At 42.6% G+C, this 15282-nt stretch overlaps 1 long non-coding RNA gene across 1 annotated transcript in view; it reads right to left on the reverse strand.

The window, feature by feature from the left end:
* Positions 1 to 9810: 9810 nt before the first annotated feature.
* The window catches only part of LOC112244667, a 48303-nt gene continuing 42831 nt past the window's right edge, over positions 9811 to 15282 (reverse strand). Inside the window, exon 5 of the long non-coding RNA XR_006079566.1 lies at positions 9811 to 15227. This is a non-coding gene — a long non-coding RNA (uncharacterized LOC112244667). The remainder of the gene's footprint in view (positions 15228 to 15282) is intronic.

Below are 15282 nucleotides of genomic sequence, written 5' to 3' on the forward strand. Positions count from 1 at the left end.
CACTGCTATTTGCAAGGTTAATTTTAAGTGCATGTTTTGATTTTTTAACCATTCCTGAACCTGTGACCAGAAACTAGCTGGATGAGGCAATACCAGAAGAAATTATCTTTGCAGCAAAATATACAGAGCTGAGATTGTTGTATGCCCCCTATATATAGCATTCTGTTGATGGTAAGAATTTTATATAATCATTTAAATTTAAAAACTCTGTGTTGAATCGAGTGTAGTTCTTTGTACCAGTAAACCATTGGCCATGGAATTGGTACATCGAAAATCTCTTCCCATTTATTTTGCAACCTGTATGGCGCAGCTGTCAACATTTTGGTCCTCAAATGAAACTGTTATATTTTTCTATTTCTGCCAGTTCCTTTCAGCCAATTTGTATCTTTAAAACAAGTCAGGAAAACAAGTTCCCTACCTTCTCCCTTTTCCACTTGCCTCCTCCATTTTTGTGGTAGTTGCAATCAGTTGGTTGTAAATTTGGATTGCACAAATATTCCCATATATTTTCGATAACTGCATATGTGTCATAACTCCTCCATTTCTATTCATAAAATCATTAACAAATACAATATTTAATTAATATATCAACGAAAAATATTATTAAATCAGTATATTTGAATTTAACCATGACATTTGTTGTAATATTTGTTCCATCTTTTCTGGAGGATAAAACTGAAATTGTAACCAGCTTTGTATTGCTTGTTTAAGAAAGGGCCATACTTTAAACAACATGTCAGAAATGACAAGTTGTAATCTGTATCAAGGCAAAAATGCCATTTCACTTATGAGTGAAGCTTTTAGTGAGAGGTTTAAAGCTTTAATATTGAATTAATTATATAAATAGGCAGGTTTAATTTCGTCTGGCTTAGCATTCCAAATCAAATGAAATATTGTTTTCTCATAGGATTTAAAAAACAAGTCATCTGGAGTAGGCAGTGCCGTTAGTACGTAAGTAAACGGATGGGACCAAAGAGTTCATCAATGTGATTTTTCCATAAATAGACAAGTACTTACCTCTCCATTGTTGCAGACTCAACTATTTTTGCAAACTTTCTATTGAAATTAATTGTGGTAAGTACATGTATATATTTTTTTGAGATGTGAATACCAAGTATGTCTACTTCACCATCCGCCCATTTTATTGATAAACTACAAGGTAGTGTAAACACTATTTTTTAACAATCCAATATGTAATATGGTACACTCAAGATCTTCAATGAGACTGTGCAGGGAACCAGATTGCGGACTGAAGAAAAAACTAGAGTCATCGGCATACATTGACACTTGATTTTATGCCTAGGTTTTCTAACCCCTTAATGTTCTTGATGGATCTCATTTTAATAGCTAGCATTTCAAATGGCCATAATAAATAGATACAGTTGAAGTCAGAAGTTTACATACACTAAAGTCGTTTTTCAACCACTCCATACATTTCTTGGTAACAAACTATAGTTTTGGGAAGTCGATTAGGACACCCACTTTGGGTCAAGACCTCAGAAAGAAATTGTAAACCTCAAAAAGTCTGGTTCATCCTTGGGAGCAATTTCCAAACACCTGAAGGTACCACGTTCATCTGTACAAACAATAGTACGCAAGTATAAACACAATGGGACCATGCAGCTGTCATACTGCTCAGGAAGGAGATGTACGTTCATCTCTAGGAGACAGAACACTTTGGTGCGAAAAGTGCAAATCAATCCCAGAACAGCAGCAAAGGACCTTGTGAAGATGTTGGAGGAAACAGGTACAGAATATCTATATCCACAGTAAAACGAGTCCTATATCGACATAACCTGAAAGGTCGCTCAGCAAGGAAGAAGCCACTGCTCCAAAACCGCCATAAAAAGGCCAGACTACGGTTTGCAACTGCACATGGGGACAAAGATCGTACTTTTTGTCCTCTGGTCTGATGAAACAAAATAGAACTGTTAGAACTGTTAGCCCATAATGACCATCGACGCTTGCAAGCCGAAGAACACCATCCCAACCGTGAAGCATGGGGGTGGCAGTATCATGTTGTGGGGGTGCTTTGCTGCAGGAGGGACTGGTGCACTTCACAAAATAGATGGCATCACCAAGAAGAAAAATGATGTGGATATATTGAAGCAACATCTCAAGACATCATTCAGGAAGTTAAAGCTTGGTCGCAAATGGGTCTTCCAAATGGACAATGACCCCAACCACACTTCCAAAGTTGTGGCAAAATGGCTTAAGGAAAACAAAGTCAAGGTATTCGAGTGGCCATCACAAAGCCCTGACCTCAATCCCATAGAAAATATGTGGGCAGAACTGAAAAAGCGTGTGCGAGCAAGGAGGCCTACAAACCTGACTCAGTTACACCAGCTCTGTCAGAAGGAATGGGCCAAAATTCACCCAATTTATTGTGGGAAGCTTGTGGAAGGCTACCCGAGACGTTTGACCCACGTTAAACAATTTAAAGGCAATGCTACCAAATACTAATTGAGTGTATGTAAACTTCTGACCCACTGGGAATGTGATGAAAGAAATAGCTGATAAATCACTCTCTACTATTATTCTGACATTTCACATTCCTAAAATGAAGTGGTGATCCTAACAGTCCTAAGACAGGGAATTTTTACTGAGATTAAATGTCAGGAATTGTGAAAAACTGAGTTTAAATTTATCTGGCTAAGGTGTATGTAAACTTCTGACTTCATCTGTATGGAGACAAAGAACAGCCTCGTTTTACTCCTCTAAAAAGCTCTATACTTTCTGAGAAGTAACCATCATGTACTATTTTACCTCTAGGGTTGCTTTAACCCATTGTATAAGAGATTCACCAAAATTACAGTAATCCAGGCACTTCAGTATAAATTGTAGCCGTACTTTATCAAACGCCTTTTCAAAATCTGCTATGAAGACCAGGCCTGGTATCTTTGATGTTTCATAATGTTCCAATTGTTTCAAGTAATTGTTGTATATTATCTCCAATATATCGTCCATTTAAAAAACCTGTCTGATCAGGATGACCAATATCTGGTAAAACCTTTTTTATTCTATGTGCTATGTTAGAGGCCTCCATTTTTTTTTTACATGGACTGGATCTATTTACTTACCACTTGGGTCCTGTTTTAGTAGTAATGAAATTAGACCTTCTTGTTGAGTACCTTAAAGTCTACCATTCGTATAAGAGTAATTAAAACATGCTAATAATGGATCTTTGAGCACATCAAAAAAAGGTCTGATAGACCTCTACTGTCAGACCTATACTGTCAAGCCCTGGTGTTTTTCCAGACTGAAAAGATTTTATAGCCTCAAAAAGTTCCTCTTTCGTAAGTTGGCTTCACACAGGCCTTTCTGTAAATTTGTTAATTTTACATTATTATTAGGAAAGGAATCCTTAGTTAACATGTGGAAATTGAGGAGCCTGAAAAGAAAACATATGCTTAAAATAATTTAGCTTCCTCTTTCATAATTGTATTTAGTCAATCATGGATAACTCCATCATTTGTAACAAATTGCTGTAAATTCTTTTTGGTAGAATTTCCATGTTGAAGATGCAAGAAACATTGTGCATTTTTCACAATTTTCCATCCAATTCACTTTATTTTTGTAATACATTACACTTGATGGTTCTTGAATAAGTACCTCCATTTATTTTGTTTTACCTCTAACCTATTTTATGCCTCTATAGTACAGTTGCCGTTACCATCTACCTGCTCTGTTACTTCCTCTATTTCCTTTATTAGTCTAATCTCTTCTGACCTAAACTGCTTTTGTTTTAATGATGAGTATGGTATTGAATATCCTCTAAAAGTACATTTGAAAGTGTCCCATACAATAATGTTATGCAAAAAAAAAGTAAATTATGAATTATTTTTGTCTTAGTTGAGACCTTTCTTTGATATGTTATTTATGAATGTGTAATTACAATGCATTACTATGTGCTATAATAGTAGAGGACAAAACATTTTCTAAAGGGGTCCTAAAATTGTAAATCAAATAACTAAATGATCCATGGTATGGCCATCTTAAAACAATTCCATATGTTAGTTTAGTACCATGTTACATTGGCAGCCTGGCAGTTTCCCAATGTTTGGTGTTGACTATGAACTTTTCTTAGCTAGATAGCTGTGCTTTGTGGAAGAATGTGGGAGATATTGTCAACATTGAGTTGTGCAGGTGCATTGTGATCTGTCCATACAGTTAATGTTACAGCCTTGTAGCTAGCTAGCTAACATGACTGCCTTACGTTAGTTGGCTAACTAATTGGCAATAGCAGCCAAGGACGTTTGCAATTTTATTTGTGCTTGTTTGTTCTCTGATTACATGCAAGTGTCAAGGCCAAGTATACACAGATGACTTCAGCCATGAGAAGAACCATCCTTACCTAGCTTCGTTTGTTTGTAACTTGCCTCTCCGACTTGTGTTAGCATCCGACTGGTGCTTTGGTCCGCTACCTGTTAGAATGCTGAGATTTGGCTGAAAAGATGTTAGCATTGTCAGAAATTCTACAAAAAGGTAGCACATCGTTCATTCTTAATGGACAGAAATTATAAATTATAAATGTAATCAAAACTGTTGCCCCTACAAACATATTCAGTCCGAAATGTGCAAAGTCTAATAATGACTTCATGGACCTGTAGCCTCGTTCTTATCTGACGCCTAGATATTGAGCTAGGTCGGGGCAATAATTATTTTTCTTTTCCTAATGCTAATCCAATAAGTGGTTCTCGGTAACGGCCAGACGATTCATAACGAGAGGCGGGGAGTGTGTTGTGTACCTTCAATCAAGTTGATTTGCTAATTTTCATCGACATTGGTGTCATATTGGCTTAGATATGATGGTAGGGAGATTTAAATTTAACATTGAGCTTTAATAAATGCATAAACTATACTTGTGGGGGCGATAATACAAAGCCACTGTTTGAAAAGCAACAAAAATATGACATTTCAAAAAGAAACTGTCATCTTAAGTATTTATTTAAAACCAGTATATTTGTGTGCATGGTGTGATCAGAGGTTTTGATATCCTGATCAATTGGGGGGGGACACTCGTTATTTGACACTAAAAAGCCCTTGAAGTTTGATACCTGTCTGGGGATCCTAACCCCCTGCCCCCACCCTCGAACACACACACACACACACACACACACACACACACACACACACACACACACCCCTCCCAGAGCTCATCCATCCCCTGCTGGTATCCCATTACCTGGGCACACAAACACACACAAAGTCTTGGGAATTAAATCCACCATTTGTTTTCGTTTGCCACTGTGGTTTTTCTAATCCACAAAGCCAAATCATCTTGGTTTCTCGGAGTACAACTGTACAAAACTACTTCAGACACATACTGCATGAATGCACGAATACTTAGAGCTTAGTGTCTTTTTACGTAACTGATTTCGACGGGCGAAACGAGGCGAAGGAGTGAGAACTGGGGTAAACTGCTGTATCATTTACTAGTAAACAGAGATACTAATACCTTGAGATAACACTGCCAGCCAAGCTTTCAGAGAGACATCCTGTGCTGTGCACCACCACCCTGTTGAGAAGTGTAGAGTCAGGAAAACAGTGAATGAACTCTAATCCTTCAAAAACAGCCCAAAGAGATAGAGAGAGATATAGAACAAGACAGATAATGAAAAAGAGAAACAGAGAGAAAAGCTGGGATATGATAACCAGCACAACAAATATGACCTGTTTTGACTGGTGGGCTTATTACCACACTCTTTTAGCAAAGATGAATTTCCTGCCAGGTCAAGGTTGGGCCCAAGTAGCCTTCTGTTGGATGAGTGGGAACACAGGAGGTGTGTGTCATTCAAACTGTGAGAGTCACCCATGACAAGTGTGTGCTAGGTGGATAGTTGATAGTTCCCCATGCTGGGGTGAAGAGCCAAAGGAGATTTATAAAACATGACAATGTTTACGTCTGGCTAAAGGTCAATGGAGAGTTGAAGACACCTTTTAAAACAGACTAAATGCACTGCTGTCACCAAAAACAATGGCACTTAAAAGCAAATTCTATAATGGATGCCTGGGAATGCCATCTAGATGAATGGTGATTGGCTGTGGTCAGGTCTACTAGGCAAAACAACATTGACATCATCAGGCAACGCTGTGATACAATACAGTTCACAAATACACCAAAGACTACACCGAACTTTACAAAAGGTCAAGGCAAATTCTTTGTAACCTGAAGCTATAAGGCTACAGGAGACTGGTGTTCATATATTTACAAACTGGCCCACAAATTATAGTCTAGGACAATTACACTTTGATTACAATTAGAAATGTCCAACGTTAACCATTGGCTTGAAAGATACTGACAGATGTTCAGTGACCTATGTTTGTTTGCATTGACAGCTAAAGTCCAGTTTATCTACAGCGTATGCAAACACAAGGCATGACTAACGTTGGGATCCGGTGGTGGAGTTTTAAACTTAGTTAAACCTTTGCTTTTACTTGGATGTGTTTTCCTTCCCCCTTAAAGCTACTAGGAGGTATGCAATAAGTTAGAAACCCTTTTCCTCTCTTTTTCCACACTATGGTTCTGAGAAGAACAGGTCAGGGGGGGGTCAGATTCCGTAACTTTGCAATCATGTTTGGAAATTAAGACATTACTGGGGGAGGTATTTTGGTAAATTTTGGAGGTTTAAAACGGCTCTTTGGGAAGGTGAAATTATTAGGCTGATGATTAAAACGCTGAAAAGGACCATTGATTTGGTCAAGATACGCAATGGAGGCATACCAATTACCAATGGTGACATGTAGACTGTGTAAAATTACATAATTTTCAGAGATAACTAAATGGCAGTAGGTGCTAGGGTTCCAACCTCTAGAATAACTTTGACATCTCCTGTATGTGTGCCTTTATTTGTGCACACTTAGCCTACACTCTTGCCATCATAGAATGCTAAATGTCATTGTGTAGAACAACATAATAGCCAATGGAGCCAGCAAAACATTAACATGTTTATAATAAAGTATGTAAAGCAAAAGTCTACAAGAGTAATACCCACACAATTGTTTACGGCAGAACAGTATCCGATGTGGCGCCATCTCCTGTTCAGAAGAGAAACTACACAAGCCAAATTTAGAGTATTGGGAGGGGATTCTTTTTTTTTCTTTCTTTTTTTAAAAAGTGCATGCCACACCACACATCTGTTTTCCACAGATCTGATAAGAGCCCATTTTGTAACTTCTGGTTCCAAAAAAACTCCATCTGGCAGTAATCACATATACTGTAACTTTCTCCTGACAGAACGGAGGGAGCTCAACACATATTAGGGTAAACAAACAGGCTATTCAGTGGAATAACAAACCAACATTATCCTTCCTCAATGCTCCAGAGTGCCGCAGCGGTCTAAGGCACTGCATCTCAGTGCAAGAGGCATTCCTACAGTCCCTGGTTCGAATCCAGGCTGTATCACATCCGGCCGTGATTTGGAGTCCCATAGGGCGGCACACAATTTAGCCGGTGTAGGCCGTCATTGTAAATAAGAATTTGTTCTTAACTGACTTGCCTAGTTAATTAAAGGTTAAATAAATACAATTTAAAAAATGAACAAGTGGCCTATGGATATGCTATGTAAACATTTTGCATACAACTTCAACTAGGGTGGGTGTCTGAAATATTAATGAAGTGACTTTCTTCACAATGTTGAGGTGAAACATGAGGTGTGTTTGTGTGTGTGTGTGTGTGTCTGTGTGTGAGACAAGGCTAGGGGGGTCTTCCCCAAATCAGGCTGGGTAAATATCCTGGTGCCACTAATCAATCATCACAGGAGACTCAAAATGGGTCAAAGGTGGGACAGGATGATTGGTGCAATACAAAGGCCTGTTGAACTGTGGACATTTTGGGAGCAAAAAGCACCAGACAAAGGGGAATGAATGAAGTAACTTGTATGATTAAATTCCGACATGAAAGAAACAGTAGTTTAATACAAACAGGTTGTGTAAATAGTCTAAGCTGTATGCATTATTTGAGGGAAAAACTTCATGCATTTTATTGGTGAAAATAAAAATCAAGCGTTGATAATAATAATTCCATGCTATCACAAGAGATTTGCAGTAATTTAATTAATATCCTAACAAATGCCACATAGACCAAATGGAGCGCTTCCTTTGCACAGCAGAGCCCGTTCTAAAAGCTGGCTAAAGGAGGTAGATAAGTAGGAAGTAGACACTTGACTCAGCTAGTGGCTGAGAGACCAACAGCAGACCCACCCAAACTATGCCATAAGTACACGCAGGCTCCCCGTCTCTCCATGTCATTCCCTCCCTCCCTTTCTCCTTCCCTCTACCACTATGTCCATCAAACCAACAAGAATCCAGAAGTACCTGTGCTCCATCAGTCTGCCGACAATGTGCCTCATTGACACCCAAACATCCCATTAATCTTCATTTGTCTCATCATTATCATGCCAATCTCATGGAAAGGGCCGCCTTCTCCTGTGACAGTTTGTGGGTAGTGGTGGAGGGGTGCAACAGTGGGTGGTTCGGGAGTGGAAGAGGGGTGCCAGCCCAAGGGAGGGGGGTCTTTAAAAATTGCAACTACATTTGGCGGCTTGTATTTCCCATCACGGCTAATGTGATTCACATTCAAATAGCGCCACCCCACTCTGATTTCTCAGCTGCCTAGGACCTCTGCTTCCTGACAGCAGCAGCAGGGTTAGCTTGGTGGGGCTGCAGGAGATGCCTGGGGTTTCTCATGCCCCCCCACCAACCCCAGGGGCTCGACCCCCCACTGCTAACAGAGCTTGGAGTGGCCGGCCAGGCAGTAGCAGGGGAGGAGGAAGGAAGGAAATGGTCTTCAGTTGCTAGGAAGGCCAGGGAAGTGTCAATTCTCCAACAGTGGCCCTGGAGGGGACCACCAGCTGTTCAACTGTCCATAAGGGAGCACTGTGAGGGTCTTTCCCACCATGGGAGCTCTGTAGCCACCTGTCAGATATTGGAGGAGTCAAAATGTCTACTATAACAGCAGTTTTAAGTTTTCCCCTCCTAATCACTCCACGTTACGATAAGAGCAGACATAATATTATGTTTCAGAAAGCAGAGTATGTTCACATAGAGTTAGTACATAGATGGGGAGAGAGAAAGACAGAAAAGAGGGAGATGAGGGAAGGACACAGAGAATTAAGAGGGAAGGATACAGACAGAATGAAATGAGGGAAGAATAAAGGAAGGATACAGAGAATGAAAACCCTTAAATTAAAGCGCCAGGCCATTTCTTCCTGGGTGTGTTTTGCCAAGGCCCAGGCCCTGTCTTTGATCAGCACTCAGGAAGTTTCTTTTGGAGATAGAGGGAGGATAAGGAAGAGAAGGAAGAGAAGGATGGGAAGCAGAAAGATAGAGAGAGAAAGGGAGAGCAGGAACTCTGCGCGTTCTATCTTATCTCTCATATCAGTCCGGTTGGATGTGGCCAGGACAGCGACGTCCCCCAGCTTTCTGTCAGGAGCTGGGCCAGGACCCGGTCCCCAACACCAGCAGACCCCAACTAACTGAGAGAGCAAAGAGGAGAGGGCAAGAGGAAGGGGAGAGAGTACAGAATGAGGGGGGGGGTGATAGGGGAGGAGTTTTAACCAAAAATGTATCTGTTGAAGTTGTCAGATCCCAGCACCCTGCACTCAGAAATAGTAAGGGGTTTATTTTCCATAGCACAGCGCAGTCTCTCCCTCCCTCTCGTGCTCCCCATCGCTGTCAGACACACACATTTGGTTTATACTTGTGAGGACCAAACAATTGATTCCCATTCAAAATCCTGTTACTTAACCCTAACCTAAGCCTAATCTAACCCTAAACCCAAACCCCTAACCCTAAGCCCTTTTCCTTGTGGGGACCAGTGAAATGTCCCCTCTTGCCAGAATTGTCCTTGTTTTATTATTCTTGTAAGGACTTCTGGACCCCACAAGGACAGTAAAACCAAAAACACACACACACACACTCTTACTGTCTCTGTTCACAGAGCCAGCGTATGTGCCACACGTCATTACCACAGAGAAGGCCACAGAGGAACACAAAAGAGGCCTGTCAGTGAGTAATGGTCCTGGGAGGAATAGGGGAAATGCCTCATGACAAAGAGAGAAATCTGCCATGGATGCTTCTGCCTCTCATCCAAGGCTTGGTTTCTTTCTCTTGCCCTCTCAATCTTTCATTCTCTCGCTCTCGTGCTTTCTCTCTGGACCCAATGCCTCCGTCATCCCCTTAATCTGTCTGTCTCTCCGTCTGTCTCTCTGGACCCAATGCCTCCGTCATCCCCTTAATCTGTCTGTCTCTCCGTCTGTCTCTCTGGACCCAATGCCTCCGTCATCCCCTTAATCTGTCTGTCTCTCTGGACCCAATGCCTCCGTCATCCCCTTAATCTGTCTGTCTCTCTGGACCCAATGCCTCCGTCATCCCCTTAATCTGTCTGTCTCTCTGGACCCAATGCCTCCGTCATCCCCTTAATCTGTCTGTCTCTCCGTCTCACTCTCTACTGTCTCACTGTCTGTCTCTCTGGACCCAATGCCTCCGTCATCCCCTTAATCTGTCTGTCTCTCCGTCTCACTCTCTACTGTCTCACTGTCTGTCTCTCTGGACCCAATGCCTCCGTCATCCACTTAATCTGTCTGTCTCTCTGGACCCAATGCCTCAGTCATCCACTTAATCTGTCTGTCTCTCTGGACCCAATGCCTCCGTCATCCACTTAATCTGTCTGTCTCTCTGGACCCAATGCCTCCGTCATCCACTTAATCTGTCTGTCTCTCTGGACCCAATGCCTCCGTCATCCCCTTAATCTGTCTGTCTCTCCGTCTCACTCTCTACTGTCTCACTCTCTGGACCCAATGCCTCAGTCATCCCCTTAATCTGTCTGTCTCTCTGGACCCAATGCCTCCGTCATCCCCTTAATCTGTCTGTCTCTCTGGACCCAATGCCTCCGTCATCCCCTTAATCTGTCTGTCTCTCTGGACCCAATGCCTCCGTCATCCACTTAATCTGTCTGTCTCTCCGTCTGTCTCTCTGGACCCAATGCCTCCGTCATCCCCTTAATCTGTCTGTCTCTCCGTCTCACTCTCTACTGTCTCACTCTCTGTCTGTCTCTCTGGACCCAATGCCTCAGTCATCCCCTTAATCTGTCTGTCTCTCCGTCTCACTCTCTACTGTCTCACTCTCTGTCTGTCTCTCTGGACCCAATGCCTCCGTCATCCCCTTAATCTGTCTGTCTCTCTGGACCCAATGCCTCCGTCATCCACTTAATCTGTCTGTCTCTCCGTCTGTCTCTCTGGACCCAATGCCTCCGTCATCCCCTTAATCTGTCTGTCTCTCCGTCTCACTCTCTACTGTCTCGCTCTCTGGACCCAATGCCTTAGTCATCCCCTTAATCTGTCTGTCTCTCCGTCTCACTCTCTACTGTCTCACTCTCTGGACCCAATGCCTCAGTCATCCCCTTAATCTGTCTGTCTCTCGCTCTGTCGGTCTCTCTGTCTGTCTCTCTGGACCCAATGCCTCAGTCATCCACTTAATCTGTCTGTCTCTCCGTCTCACTCTCTACTGTCTCGCTCTCTGGACCCAATGCCTCAGTCATCCCCTTAATCTGTCTGTCTCTCGCTCTGTCGGTCTCTCTGTCTGTCTCTCTGGACCCAATGCCTCCGTCATCCCCTTAATCTGTCTGTCTCTCGCTCTGTCGGTCTCTCTGTCTGTCTCTCTGGACCCAATGCCTCCGTCATCCCCTTAATCTGTCTGTCTCTCGCTCTGTCGGTCTCTCCGTCTCAGACTCTCTACTGTCTCGCTCTCTGTCTTTCTCTCTCACTATCAGATAACTCATTCCAACAGATTTGGGCAGTTATGGCAGGTAGGCTTGAAGATTTACTGGTGCTTCACGTCAAGAAAAGAAAACACAAAATATCACTCTTCCATCTCTAGCCCACTAGCCCAGGCCGTGTCAACAGCTAAATTCCAGCTCATGAGCAATGAAGGCACTTCATTGATTAAATGCGGGAAGTTAAGACCAATAAATAACCTTTATAGATCACTGCTAAGTGCATTTTTTAAATGGAGATATGAGCTCTGCTGCAGTGAACTGACTGACTCCCCTGCATCAAGTCCTTATGAAAGGCAACTGCAGAGTCGTGGCCAAATAACTTCTTCAAATCCAGTCAATTCAGTGATATCCATGGAATTCAGATGAGAAGATCGCCACTGGAAGTGGGGCATTTTGTCAGGTCGAACACTATATCCAGTCCATTCCAGAGTTGACTTAAGTTGACCCCCAACTCTGATATGTAGCCTCTCATGCTGTCTCGTCTGTCTGCAGCAGACATACAGTAAGCAATATGTTTGGAACATCAACTCAGAATAAAATCGCGGTCTCAAATCGCAATACATATAGAATCGTGAGAAACACAATACATATCGGCACCTAAGTATCATGATAATCTCGCATCGTGAGGTCCCTGGCAATTCCCAGTCCTAGTAAACAGATACAAAATGTCACCCTACATGCACTAATGGCAAAATGATTTTGTTAAGGAAGGACACTGTGACCCATCCCAGGCCCTGGCCAATTAGGCTTGAGGGTACGCCACATTTGTACCATATCTGGAGGGATCTTTTGTCTGTTCCTTCACCATTGACTTTCATGGGGGTTTACCGGGAAGTACGCCTAATATTTGGCTTCCCCCATCTGCTGTGGAGTACACAATGAAACGCTTGTTTGTCGCGGCCTGTGTCCTCTCTCTGGCCGTTGTGTCTTTTCCTGAAGCCACAGATGTTCCCAGTGTCATCCCATTGAAGCGCCTCCGGACAGACTGGCTCGTCTGTGTGTCAGTGTATGTGTGCGTGCGTGCGTTGATAGCAAAGCAGTAGTGGACTGACTCCATGGGAACTCCACAGCCGGCTTTACACTGTACAATAATTACACTGATAATGTAAATCATTGTGGTAATGTAGACGTTCAGTCATTCAACAAGTAATTGGGGATAATACATGCCTTTCAGCGTATTGAACTAGGCTGATGATTAAAAATGGTGCCTATCTTTCCCATTCATTGAGGCTTGATACGTGCTACGTGCCAGTTTTCAGAATAAGATGTGTGCTTGCAAGCAGCTGCCGTGTCGTGGTCATCAAGTCTGCAGTATTATGTTTATCAGGTAGAAAAAGTTTTGAACTTCATTTCTGAGACAAAATATCTACCTTCCTCGATCTCCAGTAAGAGCGACAACCTCATCAAAGAACACAATGGAGGGGGTGACAGCTCTGACCTGGTATCGACATACGCGAGGTATTAATATACAGTAATTGCATATACATTAAGAGTGTAGCATATTAAAGCAATTTCCTCTCAGCAGAATTAGTACTTATGTTCCTAGTGTAATGGGTATATGATAGACAATGAAAGTTGGCCTGGTACTCACCTCTCTGACAGCCCTCTCAGACTCCACTACATATTTACTCAGGGACTCTGGACCCTGAAAGACCGAGAGGGAAGTTGGTTCTCCTGTCCAGTGATTCATTATAGGACCAGGAGATTTCCGTACGAGGACCCTTAGTTATACAGTAGGCTATAACTATTCATTCACATCATTATAACACTAGTAATACACGCTCAATAACATTTAACCTAGCTAACCACAAGCTAACTAGACCACTATTTAATATCGGACAGGAACACACCTCAATGAACAAACCACTGAGAACTTTTTGACAACCCGCCAAGAAATCTCTCAGAGATGAAAGGGGTCGTTATTTAAGAGGAAGAGGGGAAGAGAGGGAAAAATGATCATGAAGAAGGAAGGCAGAGAGGACAAAGGAGGTAGGGTAAGTAAAGGTTGATGGGGCCACTCTGCACTCTCCCTCCCTCCGAGGCGGATAAACATCCACTCAGCCCGTCAGGACGCACTTCCTCCCCTGCAATCCCCCCTCTTCAACACCTCTGGGCTGGCAGGGAGACGACACCTTTTGTCTCCTCAGAACACGACAACGTTGTGGAAACTGACTCATTAATCTGTTGATTTCTCTAACCAGCTACTCACTGGGAGGGTTATATTCTATGTAGGTACATTTCTATTTGGCTAGAGTAGCAGTCATATTGGCGTGTGAAAATATTTTGATAGAGTGTTAGAGTTGTACTGTACACGACGCAAGTAGTATGCATCTAAAAGTATAGTGAAGCAAGGGTAATGTGTCAGAGGCAAAGCTAACACACTGGGGGAAAATAATATGATTTTGTCATTGAAAAAGTATTAGCCAACTTCTTACTACTTTATTTTGCTTAACTATCAAGTGTAACATAATATGAACAATTTGGGTTGGACGTTATTCACAAATGGCATCTATGAGAAAAACCTTTAAGAGAATTTTACACTGTAAGCACTCTTTAAAAAGGTAAGTCTTTCTTCGTTATATTACAGCCTATCCACTATCTTTTACCACTGACCCAATCAGGCTGGCTGACAGTTTCTGCCCCATCTTACCCGGCAACCACTTCCAAAAGAATCGGCAATTAACAATCAGTGAAGTGATCAATCAATCTCCATCAAGGGGCCTGGACAGAGCAGGGCGAGGGGTGTAGGGGATAGTTGTGAATTGGGGTGGAGGGAGAGAAGGGAGAAGACGGGATGGGGTGATGAATGAAAAGGACAAACATGGGGTCGGAGGGGTCAAGTGAGAAGGCCTGTAGGTCTGCCTCCAAGGAAGCCAAAGATTCTGAGGTCCTTGAGATAATCAGGGGCACATCCCTGTTTTTTAACTGGGGTGAAGCCAAGACAATGGCTGCTGGTGGGAAATCACTGGCCATAGCTAAGTACAGTATGTTGTATAGTTGTAGAATCTCCCTAGTTGTGGAAACGTCAAAAGGTCCATGCCATGTCAGCCATAACAAAAGAAACTGTGCTTGAAGGCAATGCACACAATGCAACTGCAAAACTGATGCATTACAAAAGTATGCATTATAGGGGTGGGATTTAGGGAACCCTGTAGGTGTAGAAAAGATTAAAAAGGACTCTTCCCTGCCTGTAAATTGGCCACCTGGTGGAGATAACAGGCAACAATCAAACTTTGAATGATCATCATCTTAAAGGCAAGGAAGTTGTGGCCGTTCTCATTGGCCAGAACTTTGGTGATCATGAAGCAGCCTGGAGTCCATAGAGGAGTACTCCTTTTGGGGGCTGCATGCCCATGCAGGTGAAGGCCTCGGGGTGCCTGAGAGGCCACTCCACCGCCTGCTTAAGTTTCGGCTTCACCTGCTCCATGCCTCCCACATCCAACCAGCGCACCTGCAAGGGAAACAGACAAACCATTCAGACAAAGCTGGAAACAGAGAAGAACACA

The sequence above is a fragment of the Oncorhynchus tshawytscha genome, linkage group LG21 (assembly GCF_018296145.1).
Source record: "Oncorhynchus tshawytscha isolate Ot180627B linkage group LG21, Otsh_v2.0, whole genome shotgun sequence".
Classification (NCBI taxonomy): Eukaryota; Metazoa; Chordata; class Actinopteri; order Salmoniformes; family Salmonidae; genus Oncorhynchus; species Oncorhynchus tshawytscha.